An 18804-nucleotide genomic window follows, 5' to 3' on the forward strand; every position below is an offset into this window, starting at 1 on the left:
ATAGGATTTTTATTAAAAAGGAGCAAAAAGTGTGTTTCATGTCATTGAGAGCTTAATTTGGGGCTAGATTTCTGATTATTTAACTCACCCCAATGTTGCAAAGTTTGTTTTGAAGGGAAGAAAGTAGAGAAAGAAAAGGTGGTTATGTTCTGAAAAATGTAAAAATTTTGAAAGTTTTTCCTGTACAATATAATTATTTTAATTCAATTTAAATCAGTCAAGGCAACTTCAGACGTATCCATGTTTGGGCTTTAAGAAGTCTAGCTTCCTGTGAAACGTGAGAGGAAAGGATTCCATATTGATACTAAAGATTTCGGAAGCCTGATTATAACAACAGATCCATTCCTAAATGAGGCCAATCTTGGAATCAGTTCCATTTAGAAACCATTATGTGCTAGGCACTGGAAATAAGATGAAGCTCCTTCTCTCTTGGAGTTTAGGTGTTAAAGGTGTACCGGACAATTAAAAAAGGACTAAAATTAAATAGATTATGAAAAGGACTGTGAAGAAAGTAAATAGGGTGCTAGTTACAGTATTTCAAGAAAATTACTTAACATGCTGACTTTAATATTCTAAGTGTCTTCTCCATGTGTGCACACAGGGTAGACCTCTGAAAAGTGACACTGTAGTTTTTTCTAGATTAATGGCTCTGCTGAGACAAGGTGGGATGTGGGAAGTTTGCCCATGCTAATGTAAAGGGCCATTCACTTGGTTTTAGACTCTCTTTCCCAGAATGAATTGCTCACCTGCCCCAAACCCCTTCTACAGAAGTTCTGGAGTCATCACTGATTCAGTGGTAACCCCTAATAACAGAGTGGTGAATTAATAATGAGACGTGAATACTGAGAGTTTGGAGGAAATGGCAACATTTTATTTTATTTTATTGTTTTTTATTTTTTTGGCATCTTTGTTGGAGTATATTTGCTTTACAATGTTGTGTTAGTTTCTGTTTTATAACAAAGTAAATCAGTTATGCATAAAAAAAAGATGGAAAGGCATAAATTATAGTCCTTAATTCTTTCCTTTCCACCTGTGTGACTTCAGAGAAATTACTCAACTACGGTGTCTTTATCTTTAAAATGGGCAGATACTCTGTTTTCACCTGAGAGTCAAATAAAATGGGTTATGTGACTGGCTAAAATAAATAAAAAATATACCACATAGAGATTATTACTATTATCTTAGGTTATTTGGGCTTTTGCATCTGCCAATCCATGATACTTTTATTTGTTAGTTAAAAATTTTATTATATTACCAAGTAAATATATCCTTCCTACCTTGCCAATGTTGTCACCTTAGTTTTTCAAAGAATGATTACCCAGTTCATAGATATTCCATGTTTTTGGAAGCCTTTGTTTTTAAATGAATCAATGTAAGTATCTAATACACCATGACAACTGCCTAGTCTATATCATAGTAAGGGCAGGAGCAGGGTGACCACTGTGCTAGTGCACAGCCGGGGATATCCCTGGCCTCTGTCAGATTCTACAAAGGAAACTTGGGAGAACTACTTTTGTTTCCTTTGAATAAAGGTCAATAGTAGGTTGAGTGAATGAGGTTGAGGAAGAAATAGAAAGAATAGAGATGAATGTGTTTTGACATTAGATTATGAGTTGAATTCCCTGCCTTGTCTCCATGCAATCGTAAGTTCTCATATTCTTTCTGAGACTCAACGTTACTATTTTTAAAACGGAGATAAAAAAGAATGATCTCACAAGATTATAGTAAGCCTGATGCAATTATATCTGTAGGTTGCTGCTTGTCAACTGTAAAGTGATATACTACTTTAAATGTTGTTAGTCATTAAGGAATAATCATTTCAAGACAGTTCCAAAGTGCAAGATGATTAGATCACTCTCTTGGCGTTTGTTCTGATAGGATTTCACTAGTATTTTATTTATTTAAATATATATATTTGAATATATACATATATATACACACACACATATATATGTAGTCTGTGTATACTCATTATTTGCTATTTGTTTGGGGACACGTGTGATAAGTAGGCTGCATCATTAGTTGACAGCAAACTTCTCAAATGAGAATCAAAGACGACATAAAAACCAGTGAGAAAGAATTTGGAAGAAAAGGGAGAGTCATGTGGTAAAAAAGACAGAAACTGCCACTTCATATTAGAGAAGAACAGAGGTAGGAAGGAGGTGGTAGTGACCGCTAGGACTTTCAGAGGTAAATTTTGTTCTGAAAGTGGAAAAATGGGAAGCCAAATGATGTAGAAGTATAACAGTAGCAGAGACAGTGATTGTAATAGAATAAAATTATTAGTAGGTCGTTTCCAGGGACTCTTCACTGCAGTTTCCCATCTATGACAAACTAAACGTCCTTAACAATTGAGCACATATTCTGCTTATACCTTTTGTTCCCTTCCCCTACTCCAAATCTCAGTGCTAATTAGCAGCACATGTTAGGGGAAGAAAGCCTGGTAAGACATTCCTACATGAGATCTGGGTTTGCTTCAAATCTCCCAAATGCCCTCAAGCTCAACAGATGGTTCTTGCTTTTGTTTAAAGAAGAATAACTTTGAGGTATCAATAGTGCAACACCCCAACCCTGCTGCCTTTTAGTGAAAATTAAGGCAAAGGGCATGTTAACCATATCAACAAAATAGGAGAAGTAAAAGGGAAACCCATAGGTTCCTTGATGGGTGACAGAGAATTGGTAAATAGATCATAGCTGGTGGATCAAAACGGAATGACAAAAAGGATGTCCCCCAAAATGGAATCACAATTTCAAAATAGAGAATAAATTATTTAACTGTTTAAGACTCTGTAATTTTTAGTGAGTTAAAACTTTACCTATGTAATAAGCTTTATGTTCAGATAAAATGTGATAATGTTTATAGGATGTTATATTGATTAACTCACTCAGTTCCTAAATACAGTGGGATGGGTGGGGTGTCAATTCTTCTCATAACCATTTTATATATAATGAACCAGAGAAGTTAAAATGTTCTCCTAAAGTCATGCAACAAATAATGCAGAAGTCGAAGGTCAAATGCTGGTCTTCTGTTGCCAAGTCCTTTGTTTTGACAACTATTCCTAATGGCTAAAGAAGCAAATTAGAAACAAAACAAGAAGGAGAAAGAGAAGAGAAAGAAATATAATTCAGTCAGATGTTTTCAAATATTTAAAATGTATTTATTTTGAATTTTCATACAGTGAAATTCACTCGGTGTACAGTTCTATTACTTTTGACAAATGCATAGAGTCAAGTAATCACTGTCATCAAAATTAAGGTACAGGGCTTCCCTGGTGGCGCAGTGGTTGAGAGTCCGTCTGCCAATGCAGGGGATGCGGGTTCGTGCCCCAGTCCGGGAAGATGCCACATGCCGCGGAGCGGCTGGGCCCGTGAGCCATGGCCACTGAGCCTGCGCGTCTGGAGCCTGTGCTCCGCAACGGGAGACGCCACGGCAGTGAGAGGCCCGCGTACCGCAAAAAAAAAAAAAAAAAAAAAGATACAGAGCAGTTCCATCACCCCCCAAAATTTCCTCACGCTGCCCTTTTATATTCATCCCCTCCCTTGCCCCCAGTCCCTAACAACCCTAACAACAATCTCTTTGTTCCTCAAGTTTTGCCAATTCAAGAATGTCTATCAATGAAATCAAACAGTATGGAGCTTTGAGTCTAGCTTCTCTTTGTTTTCAAATTTTTTATATGAGTGCTTGGAATCACCTGGAAAATATGTGAATATTTCCCTATATTTTTGTTTATATCTGAAACTGTGCAATCCTGTAGAAACCGCTGAATTCCCATGTTTATTGTGAAAGATGATGTCCAAATTCTGAGGCAAATCATTGTTCATATTATACCACTAATGGCTGTACCTAATATACCTAGAGGGAATACCAACACAGAAAATGCAAGTCTGGCTGTCAGGGTTTTTGAGTGTCACCATCATTACTACATCAGACTTTTGACTGAGATTATGAGGAATAATTATTGATATGTGATTAGGTATATCAGCTACCTCTTTAAATCAGCCCTCTGCACAGCACTGTTACTTAGAAGTCTATGTAAATTCCTTTACATGCTTTTACATCATGCGAGTCTTATGTTGCCACTTGATGGGGAAAAACATTAAATCTTTTTAGAACATTTTGTTCGGTTGAATATTGCGTTAAAAAGTATTTCATAATATGTGCTTGAAATTGTAGGGAGAACTATGTTAGGAAATCAAATATATACCCAAAAGCAGAAAACAGGAGCTTCCCTGGTTGCCAAGGGAACCGTTGTTTGCAAATTTCTGTTTATTGAATGTTTGACTGTAAAAGAACAAAACTGTTGAAAGGGGGAAAACCTCTTTATCTTGAGTGATAGAATATGAATGTTACTCCTTTCTGCTTGGGAAAAGAAACATAAACATGGGATTTCAGGCTAGATGGGCTTCTGCACTCTTTTGTAAACTGCTTAAACCATACGGTTTGTTAATTCTTGTTTGTAATTCTTTGTTTCTTATGTAATTGAGCTATTTTTTCCCCAAGAAAAACTTTGCAGTTTATTTTTATTGATAGCATACAACACATTTTATTATGCTTTCTTTCTTCCCCTTTAGTCACATGGTGACTTAATTCTTTTTAACTTCTTATTTTGAGTAAAATATTAGAATTATAGAAAGCTTGCAAAAATAGGACAGACATCTTGCAAAAATAAGATATCCTTTACCCATTTCTCCTTATTTTATCAACTTATATAACCATGGTACATTCAATTGTCAAAACCAGGAAATTAACATGTGATGCCATACTATTAACTACAGACTTATTCCAATTTCATCAATTTTTCCAGTAATGTCATTTTTCTGCTCCAAGATCCAGTCCAAGATCACACATTGTATTAGTTGGTATGTCCCTTTAGTCTCCTCCACTTTGATAGTTTCTCAGTCAGTATTTGTCTTTCATGATCTTGGCACTTTTGGTGAGTATTGGTCAGCTATCTCTAGTCGAACTTTTAAAATGCTTGTTACAAATCTTAGCTGAAATTTTAAATGTTCGTTACCAACCTGCATTTGTTTCTTTGTGAGTTGTAGGATATTTATTAGAGTTTTAGTGATTTTTGCTTAAAAGTTACAGAAACCCCCTGTATATTAAGATACTAACATTTGTTTAAAAATATTTCTCCCACATGATTATGTTATTAGGTATACATAAGGGTTTATTTTGGTTTTATTTTTTCTAGTTTGTCTATGTTCACATTGACAAGCTTTTCCTACTGATGTCTTCCGTTATAGAAATCAGAAATGTCTACAAATATTTTATTCTAGTTGTTTTATAGTTTATTTTAGGGTATTTAGTATTTTAATTGATTTGCAGTTTACTTGTGTCTTCCATCACTTCTAAGCATAATAAAATTATCCTTATGTAGGTATAAGAAATATTCACATGTATTTTATTTTATTTTTTCAAAATCTGTTTTTTTTTTTTTTATAAATCTTTACTGGAGTATAATTGCTTCACAATACTGTGGTACTTTCTATTGTACAACAAAGTGAATCAGCCATATGCATACATATATCCCCATATCCCCTGCCTCAGGGGATATGAGCCTCTCTCCCACCCTCTGTATCCCACCCCTCTAGCTCTTCGAAAAGCACTGAGCTGATCTCCCTGTGCTATGCTGCTGCTTCCCACTAGCTATCTATTTTACATTTGGTAGTGTATATATGTCGCTGCTACTCTCACTTCACCCCAGCTTCCCCCTCCCGACCATGTCCTCAAGTCCATTCTCTATGTCTACGTCTTTATTCCTACCCTGCCACTAGGTTCATCAGTACCTTTTTATTTATTTATTTATTTTTTTAGATTCCATGTATATGTGTTAGCATACGGTATTTGTTTTTCTCTTTCTGACTTAACTTCACTCTGTATGACAGATTCTAGGTCCACCCACCTCACTACAAATAACTCAATTTTGTTTCTTTTTATGGCTGAGTAATATTCCATTGTATATACGTGCCACATCTTCTTTATCCGTTCATCTGTCGATGGACATTTAGGTTGCTTCCACGTCCTGGCTATTGTAAATAGTGCTGCAGTGAACACTGTGGTACATGTCTTTTTTGAATTATGGTTTGCTCAGGGTATATGCCCAGTAGTGGGATTGCTGGATCATATGGTAGTTCTATTTTTAGTTTTTTAGGAACCTCCATACTGTTCTCCATAGGGGTTATATCAATTTATATTCCCACCAACAGTGTAGGAGGGTTCCCTTTTTACCACACCCTTTCCAGCATTTATTGTTTCTAGATTTTTTGATAATGGCCATTCTGACTGGTGTGAGGTGATACCTCATTGTACTTTTTATTTGTATTTCTCTAATAATTAGTGATGTTGAGCATCTTTTTATGTGCCTCTTGACCATCTGTATGTCTTCTTTGGAAAAATGTTTATTTAGGTCTTCCACCCATTTTTTTAATTGGACTTTTTTTTTTTTTTTGATATTGAGCTGTATGAGCTGTTTGTATCTTTTGGAGATTTATCCTTTGTCTGTTGTTTCATTTGCAAGTATTTTCTCCCATTCTGAGGGTTGTCTATTTGTCTTGTTTATGGTTTCCTTTGCTGTGCAAAAGATTTTAAGTTTCATTAGGTCCCATTTTTTAATTTTTGTTTTTATTTTCATTACTCTAGGGAGTGGGTCAAAAAAAAAAGGGTGGGTAACCACCCTCACCTTGCTGTGGTTTATGTCAAAGAGTGTTTTTCCTATATTTTCCTTTAAGAGTTTTATACTGTCTGGTCTTACATTTAGGTCTTTTATCTACTTGGAGTTTATTTTTGTGTATGGTGTTCATTAGTGTTCTAATTTCATTCTTTTACATGTAGCTGTCCAGTTTTCCCAGCACCAGTTATTGAAGAGTCTGTCTTTTCTCCGCTGTATGTTCTTGTCTCCTTTGTCGTAAATTAGGTGACCATATGTGCGTAGGTTTATCTCTGGGCTTTCTATCCTGTACCACTGATCTATATTTCTGTTTTTGTGCGAGTACCATACTGTCTTGATTACTGTAGCTTTGTAGTACAGTTTGAAGTCTGGGGGCCTGATTCCTCCAGCTCCGTTTTTCTTTCTCAAGAATGATTTGACTATTCACGGTCTTTTGTGTTTCCATACAAATTGTAAAATTTTTTGTTCTAATTCTGTGAAGAATGCCGTTGGTAGCTTAATAGGGATTGCACTGAATCTGTAGATTACTTTGGGTAGTATAGTCATTTTCACAATATTGATTATTCCAATCCAAGAACATGGTACATTTCTCTATCTCTTTATGTCATCTTTGATTTCTTTTATCAGTGTTTTATAGTTTTCTGGGTACAAGTCCTTTGCTTCCTTAGGTAGGTTTATTCCTAGGTATTTTATTCTTTCTCTTGCAATGGTAAATGAGATTGTTTCCTTTATTTCTCTTTCTGATTTTTCATTTTTAGTGTATAGGAATGCCAGAGATTTCTGTGCATTAATTTTGTATCCTGCAACCTTACCAAATTCATTGATTAGTTCTAGTGGTTTTCTGGTGGCATTTTTAGGATTTTTTATGTATATTATCATGTCATCTGCAGACAGTAACAGTTTTACTTCTTCCTTTCCAATTTGTATTCCCTTTATTTCTTTTTCTTCTCTGATTGCTGTAGCTAGGACTTCCAAAACTATGTTGAATAAGAGTGGCGAGAGTGAACATCCTTGTCTTGTTCCTGATCTTAGTGGAAATGCTTTCAGTTTTTCACCATTGAGTATGATGTTTGCTGTGGGTTTGTCATATATGGCCTTTGTTATTGTGAGGTAGGTTCCCTCTATGCCCATTTTCTGGAGAGTTTTTATCATAAATAGGTGTTGAATTTTGTCAAAAGCTTTTTCTGCATCTGTTGAGATGATCATATGGGTTTTATTTCTTAATTTGTTATTATGGTGTATCACATTGATTGATGCATATATTGAAGAATCCTTGCATTTCTGGGATAAATCCCACCTGATCATGGTGTATGATCCTTTTAATATGTTATTGGATTCTGTTTGCTAGTATTTTGTTGAGGATTTTTGCATCTATGTTCATCAGTGATACTGGTCTATAATTTTCTTTTTTAGTGATATCTTTTTTGGTTTTGGTATCAGGGTGATGGTGGCTTCTTTGTAGAATGAATTTGGGAGTGTTCCTCCCTCTGCAATTTTTTGGAAGAGTTTGAGAAGGATTAGTGTTAGCTCTTCTCCAAATGTTTGGTTGAATTCATCTGTGAAGCCATCTGGTCCTGGACTTTTGTTTGTTGGAAGATTTTAAATTACAGTTTCAATTTAATTACTTGTGATAGGTCTGTTTATATTTTCTAATTCTTCCTAGTTCAGTCTTGGAAAATTGTACGTTTCCAAGAATTTGTCCATTTCTTCATGGTTGTCCATTTTATTGATATATAGTTATTTGTAGTAGTCTCTTACAATCCTTTGTACTTCTGCAGTGTCTGTTGTAACTTCTCCTTTTTCATTTCTAATTTTATTGATTTGCATCCATTTTATTCTAGATTTTTTAAATATATAATTTGAAATGCATTTTAGTGCCTATAACTCTTTACTCCATCTGCAGTTTATTATTTAGTTTGATCTCAGGCTAAGGTCAAAGTGATGTTTTCTAAATAATCAACAGTTTTTCGAATATCATTAACTGAATTCACATACTATTCTCATTGATTGGTATTGCCTCATTCTTACTATAGTAAGTTCCTTTATATTCTAAGATCTGTTTATGAGCTATTTAGTTTGTTCCACTGATTTTCTGTCCAATTTTCTCTCACTAATAGAGTATTTTCATTACTTTGGCTTTATTATAGCAAATTTGCCCTCGTTGCTTTTGATTTTCAAAACGTTATCTCTTTGGTCTTTTCAGTTTTTCAAGGGAACATCAGAATCATTTGGTCAACTTTAAGAGAAACTCACTGTTTTTCTGATTGTTTAGATATTTTCTATCTTTTAGTGAAATTTTAGTGTTCTTCAAATGGCTGTAATACATAACTTACAAAAGTCATTGTTTTAAAGGTTTGCATATTCAATCTGTAGATGTTATCTTTTATCTTTATATATTTATATTGTTTACTAAAGGAATACAGGAAAACTAAACAGTTTTTGTATTATCTATTATATAGCTACTTGATTGAACTCATTAAATCTAACAGTTTAGCAAATTGTTTTTGTTCCTCAAGTAATGATAAATTTTGTCTTTTTTATAATTTTTTGTCATATCTTGATTTATTGATCAAAATTCCAGAACAGGGTTAAATAGCACTGTGGATAATGATTCTCTAATATTTTGTCATTAAATATGATTCTGAGTCCAAAATTATGTTGAATGCAAGACACAGATCAGATACTTTAACGAAAAAAGAGAAAAAAGAAAGAAAGTCACCAATTTCCTATTGCCTATTGGCATTTCTAAAGGATTATCAGTTGTGAAGGAATGACCACAATTTGACATGTAAACATACAGTTCTCACCAAATGAAATTGTCAAGTTGGGGGCTATTTAAGAATAAATATGGGTAACAGTCTGCAGTTTTTAAAAATCCCTGGATATTTTTGCTCCCCTAAAACTTTCTTGTTAATAATTATCAGCAAGAGATTAAATAAGAGGTTTATCTCTGATACAAGGGCTTCATGGTTAATTGAATCAATAGTCTCAGCTGCTGGGATCACCAGCTTCTGGTACTCAGTTATTGAGAGCTCCATTAAATCAGATAACATATGTGAGATGTCAGCAAGATGCCAAATTCACAATAGATACTCAGTAAATATTAACCACCCTCACCCTGTCCTTAAGAGGTAATAAAATATTTACTTAAGAAACACAGGCCGGCTTTCTAGGAGCTGGCAAGAACCTAATAGAAATCAAAGAGGCCTGTAAGGGACATTGTGAGTTAATGGCAACTTCCTGCTTTCTACCTCCATCTTGGCTCCTGGAAATTTCTCCTTGCTTTCCTCACTCTCCTCTCCCTAGACTCGCTTAGCCCAAGTCCTGACACATTATCATTTTCTTCTCTTATATCCTCAGAGACATCTTTGGGCTTTTAAAGAATGGACTTTGTAAGGAAACTAAGAGAAAACCCAAACAAAACCCCAAATAATAATAACGTCATAATAGAACACAGGGTCTCCATTCTAAGAATCATAGAATTTTAGTTAATTCTAGGAACATACACTGCATATCACACCCTATGCAGGGCACTACAAAGATTAAGTCAAGACACCTATGGTCAAAAAGACCCTTGGGGGCTTCCCTGGTGGCGCAGTGGTTGAGAGTCCGCCTGCCGATGCAGGGGACACGGGTTCGAGCCCCGGTCTGGGAAGCGGCTGGGCCCGTGAGCCATGGCCGCTGAGCCTGCGCGTCCGGAGCCTGTGCTCCGCAACGGGAGGGGCCACAACAGTGACAGGCCCGCGTACCGAAAAAAAAAAAAAAAAGACCCTTGGTTTGAGCTATGGCTGCTGATCTGGGTGCATCACCATGAGAGCCTCTCAGCATGGAAACATCTAACAAGGAACATCCCCTTCAAGTGTGTCAACTTAAAAGAAGAGGTGGAGGATTTCTGGACTCCAGGGCTTGGCTGGGATAGCTCTTTAAACATGTATCCCTGTTCCTTCCAATCCTGACTTTACATGAAACCCCTAACCCTGACTTTGCGCTCTGTTAAAGTAGGACACAAACGGATTACTACTGGGTATTCTGGGTGAGAGTAGCTTTCCTATTCTTTTGCTAAATATGGTAATTATCCCTTTAAGGAAAGGGCTAACATTTATTATTTGTCTCTTATGGGCATGGTACTGTAAATTTGGGTTTCAAATCGTGGACGATATTGGGATTATCAGTCACTCTTCTGGAAATGTGTGGAAATGGAGGGAACTTGTTGCTAGGAATAGGAGAGCCACTTCAAACGAAAAGCCAAGGAATGGAGTACAGAGGGCTCAGTCAGCAATATAGACAAAGCGAGGAGCAGAAGCCTGGTCTTAGAAATGTATTCTGTGATAACAGGGAGGAGGGTGTATGCTCAGACCCAGAACAGAGGACCTCCTGTGTGCAAAACACATGGACCAGCAACCAGTGGGAAGACGGCTACATGAAATCCTGAGCAGGGAATGATTGGAAATTAGTAGTTTGAGTCCATTACTCATTTAAGGGTCAGTAATATTAACAGCATCTACTTTATTTAGAGAGCTACTTAATTTTATGTTACTGAAAATACAACAGATATTTACAATATAGGTTAAGTAATGACTTCCTTCTTTATAATCTTATGTTTTGTTATATGGACATAATTTCTTACAGTGAATTCTTCTATTTTAGACTTTTCAGGTACCCAGCCATTCTTCCTCTCATTAGTTATTTTACATAGGGGTGGAATTAGCTGGCTGTGATACCCTTTTCTGGTTGTCCTTATGGATAGAACACAGAGGTAAATTTATATCATCCGTACTTCAGAGTACGGTATTATCTATTTGGGGTTTTCTCTCTCCAGAGCTAATTGGCAAGGAATTAGACATCATAGCTTAAAATCACATGCCTCAGAGCCAAACTGCCTGGGTTGGAATGATGTTCTCTCTTATTTCCAACTCTATGAACTTGGGCAAGTTCCTTCTACTTTCAGTGCCTCAGTTTCCCCATATATAAATGAGAATGACAATAGTACCTACTTTATAAGAGCGTTATGTGGATTAAATGAGTTCATGTTTGTAAATCACCTAAAACAGTGCTTGGCTTGTAGAAAGCCAAATGTTTTAAATAAAATTTAGAGATTTTCACCCCTGCCTAAACTTTTAATTTCATAGCTTTATACACCCAGTAAATTTTCACAGAGCTCCTAATAAGGACCATGCATTTCACTGATTGAAGAACCAGGCTGCAACATTAGAACAAGTAGTATCTGTATGATATGTTCAGTTTACAAAGCTCTCCTCATTTCAGTTTAATTGTTATAACAATACTATGAGGAAGGCATTATAAGAATTCTCAAGAATCTCATTTTTAAGTAAATAGGCTAACAGAAAGGAAGTCAATGGATGGATGGATGGATGGATGGATGGATGGATGGATGAATGGGTGGATGGATGGATGGATGGGTGGATGGATGGACGGATGGATGGACGGGCTGGCTGATGCGTAGCCAGGTAGATAGGCATCTGACAGTATGAATATTACAAATTTGTACAATTTCAGCTTTAAGTGTGGACTTTATTTTTAAAAACTGGTTGAGAAAGGGTTTACATAATCTAGGAATAAAATATTTGCAGAGAAGAGGAAGCTACTTTTTCAAAAAAGGAAATTATAAGTGAGAAAAAATGTGTTTGTTTTGGATTTATGCATTATAGCAGTGTTGAAAATCCCAAAAAATCAAAAAAGGAAGACTTTAAAAACAAAGTGAACCAGGCCAATTGAATTTCACTTTCCAGGCTCAAGAAATGCTAAAAAACAAGCAGAGGCAGAGGCAGGTTATTATGACTTTAATGAGCTACAATGATGCATAAGAAATGGAAAAACTTTTGTACTTTCTGATGTGTTTACTTCTCCATCAGATTAAAACATTTACATAAAAGGTGTGAAATCTCTGAAATTGCTCAAATGTTTTTTGTGGTTATATTAATTTTTCAATCCAAAGTTTTGATTATTTGGAAACTTTTCATGTTGGGTGTTCTGTAAGCATGGGTTTCCAGAAGTCTGTAGTTAGGCATTATTTAGACTAAACATCTGGAAGACTAGCATAGTGTAAGTCAAAGATGGTTAGTTAGGGCCTTGGGGATGGAGTTTTCCCAAGTGACTTTGGGAAAATCATTTCTGTTTTATGGTTCTCAGTTTCTTCTTTTACAAAATTGTGGGATTTGGACTAAAGTATGCCTAAAAGCTCCTTGCAATTGCAGAACCAGCCAGTTTTCACTCCAGCATTTTAACTAGGATTTTGTAGACATTGCTTTCTTTTGTTTTACATTTTTGACTGAGTTCACTCCTCCTTGGAAAAATGACTCCTCAGGAAGCCTTTCTGAAAGGCCAGTTAGTCTTCAGGCACTTCAGCGGGCTTAAAATAATCAACGTGTGTCTGTGGCAGCTGCCCAGCCAGACCACGCACAGGAAAAATCACCCCACCCCTGGATGGGCTTCACACTAGAGACCCACACTTAACTGTGACCCTATTTAACTTTGCTGTGTAGCTGGGACTGATCAGACATAGGAGGCTTTCATGAAAGGGGAAAGCTTTGACTTTTAAGATGAGACCTGGAGGTCAGGTCTGTTCAACCATAAAAAAGATGCTTATGAGGGTAAGTCCTTGAAGAACTCATCATGGCTTCTTTGAAGTTACTGCTGATACTATATTTGGGGATCCAGTAAGCTGCTTAAATAAAAAAAGAACGGATAAGATGGTTGGATTAAGATGGAAAAGAAGAGGCAAACTTGGCTCTTAGGAAAGTTTTCCCAGTGTTCCCCAAAAGGAATATTTTGGGGATTGATTTTACTTTTAATTGATTTTACTTTCTCCCAAATCTCTTTGACTTTTACATTATCCAGATGACCCACTTGCATGCTGACTTCATCTGGTGTGGTGGAGACACGTGATACAGGTTTCTTGAATCACTACCTTTGTTTGCACCAGAAACCTGATGTTGAAGGCTTAGCCTTTCTGGAGGTGGTGGTCACCACAGTTAATGGAAGAAACTTTGAACTAATGTCAGAGCTTCCTACTTTATTACAGAAGTAGACCAACTGTGAACCTTTCTAATCAAAGTCCTCAGGCTTGTGCCACCTCTTGCTGCCAGCAATCATGACTACTGGCAGAATTGTGTCCACTGGGCAAGGCATGTTTAATTTCATTCTCATCATTATCGTTAACATTCACTAAATGCCTATCTGTCCTAAATACTCAAGATAACAAGAAAATATGGCAAGTTCTTGTCATCACGATGGAGAGAAGACATACTTAAACAGAAATAATTGCAGCAACCTCAATTGTGGGTTTGCTGGTGTATGTATTTGTGCATGTGAGTTTTAAGTAGTGTCACATAGATTTTTCTATTTGTTCCTTACAGCAACCCCTCGAGGTAGACCATGCAGGAATCATCACTGCTATTTCATCAATGAGTTTATTGAAACTAGGAGAGCAGTGTGGTGACTTGTTTGAGGTTCTCGAAATGGAAGACAGACCCAGCTCATCTGTCTTCTTACAATTACAAAGTGTCAAATTAACAATACGATTGACCATAGAACTTTGAACTGCATGGGTCCACTTATACGCACATTGTTTTTAATAGTTGAATCCCAGGATGCTGAACCACAGGTATGGGGGAACTGCATGGAGGGCTGACTCTAAAGTTATATGGGATTTTTGACTGCGTGGAGGATGGGTCCCCAACCCCTGCGTTGTTCAAGGGTCTACTGAATTAGGAATGACTGTAGGCATCCTGCCATTTATGGATGTAAGGATAGAGGGACATTCTCATGTAAGACTAAATCATTAAATCATTGAACCAATGCCGCTGAGTATTTTGACCATTTCTCAGTTCTGGAAACTAAGCTTAACCTCTCCAGCCATTCTGAATATGAGATTCTCACATTGTACTTCTGGATTAGAAAGAAATACCTTGTATTTTGGCATAAAAAATAGGTGTCTATTCTAGGGAAAAACATGGTTAAAGTAATATCAGTGTCATTAACCTCCATTGCCTGAGAGGAGTCTGTGTTCACAGACTCTGGGAGGGCCAGTTCCTCATGGGGATTTTTCTCTTCTGTTTGTCTGACTAAACTTTCCTTAAATGTCAGGTCAAAGAAGTGACTGTATTGAATCTTCCCAGTTACTGAATGAATGGCAATTCTCTTGACTTTTTGAAGGGAGGTCTTGGTCAAGCTAAGTCTAAATTTCCTTGGGTGTTCTAAGTCTCCTGTGTGTATTTTGGATAGGAACAAGTGGTATAGAATCCAGTGGTTTCTTCCTACATTAGTCACAGTGGCATTAAGGTTTCTGCATCTATTTCCATACTAATCTGGCCCATTACCACACAAGGAGCTTACAGACATCTGTATTAGAGGGAAAGACAGAAATATTTAGTCTGTCCTAGAATAGTGAACTGTTTAAAGAGAGGAGTGTAACAGTCCAAGTGATAACATGTGGAAATACAGCCACAACCACTTATAATTCATTTTCTCCTTAGGCCTGTAGTGTGAAGGTAAACTACCAGTGTGAAGTAGTAGAGCTAGAAATACCTGAAATAGTTAACATTTAAGCCTTGTTTTTCTCATCTGTAAAAATGAGATTACCACTCACCTTATAATGATGTTAAGGAGACTGAATGTGATAATATATTTGAAGTGTTTAGCACAGCAGTACAATGCGTGGTAGCTATTACTATTATTATTATTACCATTATCATTTTGCAGAAATGTGCATCTGTGTACAAGTGAGATTGAACTGGTGAGAAAATGTGAATAATTAGTTTAGCAAAACTAACCACAATGGCTAAGAAAGTAATTTAAAGCAGATGTCCTCTTATTAGAAATTATTTTTGCTGAGTAAAATAACACTTCCTTATAAAGTTTCATATAACTCTGAGCAGCTGCATGTAAAAGCTTTCATAATGAAAGGATAAATTCATAAAAGGCTATGGAATTGACCGCTGTGTCTTCACTGACCTGATAACTCATGGGAAAGATAAGCTGAACGCCTTCATTTTCACTGACTTGTTCGAGTCGGTTATATTTAGGTTAATATGTATGTGTATATATGGGGGAATACGTGTCTATGGCATTACAGAGTTTTCTGTGGCATTAAATCACTTTCTGCCCGCTTGGGACCCATTTTCGCCATTCCAATGTCCCGAATAATTTGGCTTTAATCACAGAGACGAGATCATTCAAGTGAAAGAGAGAAACCTTTCAGGAGATAGACTGTGGAGAGTTATAATGTTCATCTGTTTGCTTGTGTATCCACAAACAAAGCTTGCCTCCTGTTCCAAGACTAGCAGGGGCTGCGGCATCAACAGCACTCAACAGCTCATACCACATGTATAATGCATCGTGGCTTAGGGGTGTAACTCCATGGCAAACACATAACTGTGTACTGCTGGCAGTAAATGTGCTAAGGAGAAAGCCAGAGGAGAATTCCTTTTTCAATCCATTTCCCATTAACCAAGCTGTCTCTGGGACTTGTTTTGGTTATTGTCAGGAGTCAGATATATTTACCACGCTGTTACTGGCTCCATAGAATCAACAAACCTTTTGCATCCCATGTGTGTGCTATTTAGCCTCTGGAAATAATATCTCCTTTTGAAATATTTTTTGGGATGATTCCCAAACTTTGGTAACTGGAGAACCAACAGTAAAATAGTTTTTTTTTTTTTTTCTTTCTTTCCTGAGAGAGCAGCTGAGGTGGCTTAAATGTATACTTGTAAGTAGAATTTCACTGCACTGCTCAAGCCATGGCTGCCTGATTTATGAAGGAAAAATAAATGACATTGCCGTGTGATATACTGCTTCCTTGAACAAAATTCTTTAGGATACAGAAGACTACTTCTGACTGACAGGACAGCTGGAAAGGCGCTAAAGAACAAATTCAAGGGAACACACAGAGAGAGGATGGGGCAGGTCCCATGATAGAGTGTGCTGCCACCTATCTGGCTTCAGATCTAAGATATCGGTAGCCACTGATAAAAATATTCTTAAAGGAACCAGATTTTTTACTGAAAGAACTCATTGATTTTGTACACACATTTGAAGGGCTACCTTAGACCTATTTGGAATGGCTGTGGCTAGTGGATTGAGTTGGTAGAAATTTTAAGAGAGATTCTAGTCAGCATAAGAAAGGACACTGGAATGGCCAGAGCTGTCCAAAGCTGGAATGGGCTGCTTTGGAAGACTGTGAATTTCCTGTCACTGGAGGTATTCAAGAAGAAGTCACATGACCACTGACAGAACTTTGCAGAGGATTTAAGCACCAGAAGAGAGGGTGGAGGTTTGGCCAAGTGACTCTTATGGTCTTTTCCATTGCAGAGATTCAATGGAAAAAGCAGTGGGAATATAGTAAATTTATGTTAGATTTGTAACTTATGAACTTGTCATTCTTTCCACAAATCATATTCCAGATGGAAAAATAAGATACATTGAATAAAAATCAAGCATTACTGTTCTTCCCATTAAACACACCAGGCAACTAAACTAAGACAGATTAGGATTTACCACACACTGAAATCAGCAGAAGAACAGGAAATCCCACCAGTGAACTCTGTTGTGGATTTCTTTCCCTTAGGATAAATGAGCCAGAGATAGAGTGACTGATGATTGACTAACAGGATTGAGAGAGAGAACAACAAACTAAAGAGCAAGTGTATTTACTAGAGACCTACCAGCATGCCTGAATTCCAAGGGAAAACACTCATTCAGAAAGCGAATGCAAATTCCCCTCCTTGCTCCCTCCCACCACACACATACACACAAACTTCTCTATCCAGATTTTTCTAACTGCTTACTTCCAGTGGACCATTCATCTCCGGTCCTGTCCTTCGGGCAGAATTTAAGGCCAGGCAAGAATATAGCCATTATGATTTGTCCGAAGTGGTTCTCCAAAGGTACTGGCTCATTCCGGGAATACCCAGAAGGCTAAAGTAGTGAGGACCTCAATCTACCCTCTGTATGATGGGCCCAGTGAGTGCAATGATGCTGAACTAAACCTGATCCTAAAGGTGCCAGTTTAGGAAAGATCAGAAATGTGGGACCCATTCTCAAGTAGATCTTTCATCTTGAGGAGTAGGTCTAGGCTGGTCAAAAGGGGATGAGTAAGACAGACGAGGAGAGTTCATCGCGAGCTCCGAACTAGATAAGTGCTATTTCTACTGTGGAATACAGTCTCTTATGGGATGGGAATGAATTATTCTTCAGTGAGTGAAGGGAGGGTGAGCCGGAGGGTCTCTGGGTAAGGCTTGTTATATACTGAAACATTCTTGAAAGTCTTTCACAATTCAGTTTCTAAAAGGGATTAAGTTGATTATACTATTTTTGCCTTTCATTCTTAAAATTTATATAATCTAAATATGTAAACACAGCAAGCTAGAAGTCATCTTAAAAATCACCTGGCCCAACCCCTTCATTTTACAGAAGTGACAGAGTCAGAAATATTGATTGGCTTACTTAAGTTTACTCAGCAAGTTGCCAGAACTAGAATCCATGTCTCCTGTGTCCTGGTCCCATACTTTCTTCATGACCTGAGTGTCTCCTTCCTCACAAGTCTAGTAAAGAATTTTCTGCAGTTCTGAAGATATCAGCTTGAGAGCATGTTGCTGGCTATGGGGAAGAGTGATATAGATCAGAATGATAGATAAAGAAGGCTCTCATGCTAAGACCAAGGCATTGGAGAAGCCACAAGACCCCCATGAATGGCATAGAAAACAGTGAGCCCCTCATTTTGACTTAAGCCACAGGGGATGTTGTGGGCTTAGGGCTGTTGTCTACATTCATTCATTCGAGGACATTCACACTCTCCCCATCATCAACCTCACCTGCAGCCAATCAGAACTTCTTTGTCAATACATAGCATGCTTTTCTCAGTTATAGTTACTTCTCCCAGAATACATTTTTCTCTCCATTTTCAGCTGTCAAACCCTATCCATCTGTCAAGGTTGATCTAAAGTATCCCTTCCTTTAGGTAGTTTTACCTCTCTTTCCCCAGTGATATGCTTTCTCACATAACCGTACCTCTTGGTCCCCTGTCTACTTTTCTCTCAGAAAGAATAAAAATTATTTGGGTACAACTGGAGAATGGAATTTCAATGAAAAGAAAATTCCAAAAATTCTCCAATTT

At 37.1% G+C, this 18804-nt stretch overlaps 1 protein-coding gene across 1 annotated transcript in view; it reads left to right on the forward strand.

The window, feature by feature from the left end:
* The window catches only part of P3H2 (prolyl 3-hydroxylase 2), a 146481-nt gene that overhangs the window by 76478 nt on the left and 51199 nt on the right, over positions 1-18804 (forward strand). The window lies entirely within an intron of this gene.

This window comes from Delphinus delphis, chromosome 4 (assembly GCF_949987515.2).
Source record: "Delphinus delphis chromosome 4, mDelDel1.2, whole genome shotgun sequence".
NCBI lineage: Eukaryota > Metazoa > Chordata > Mammalia > Artiodactyla > Delphinidae > Delphinus > Delphinus delphis.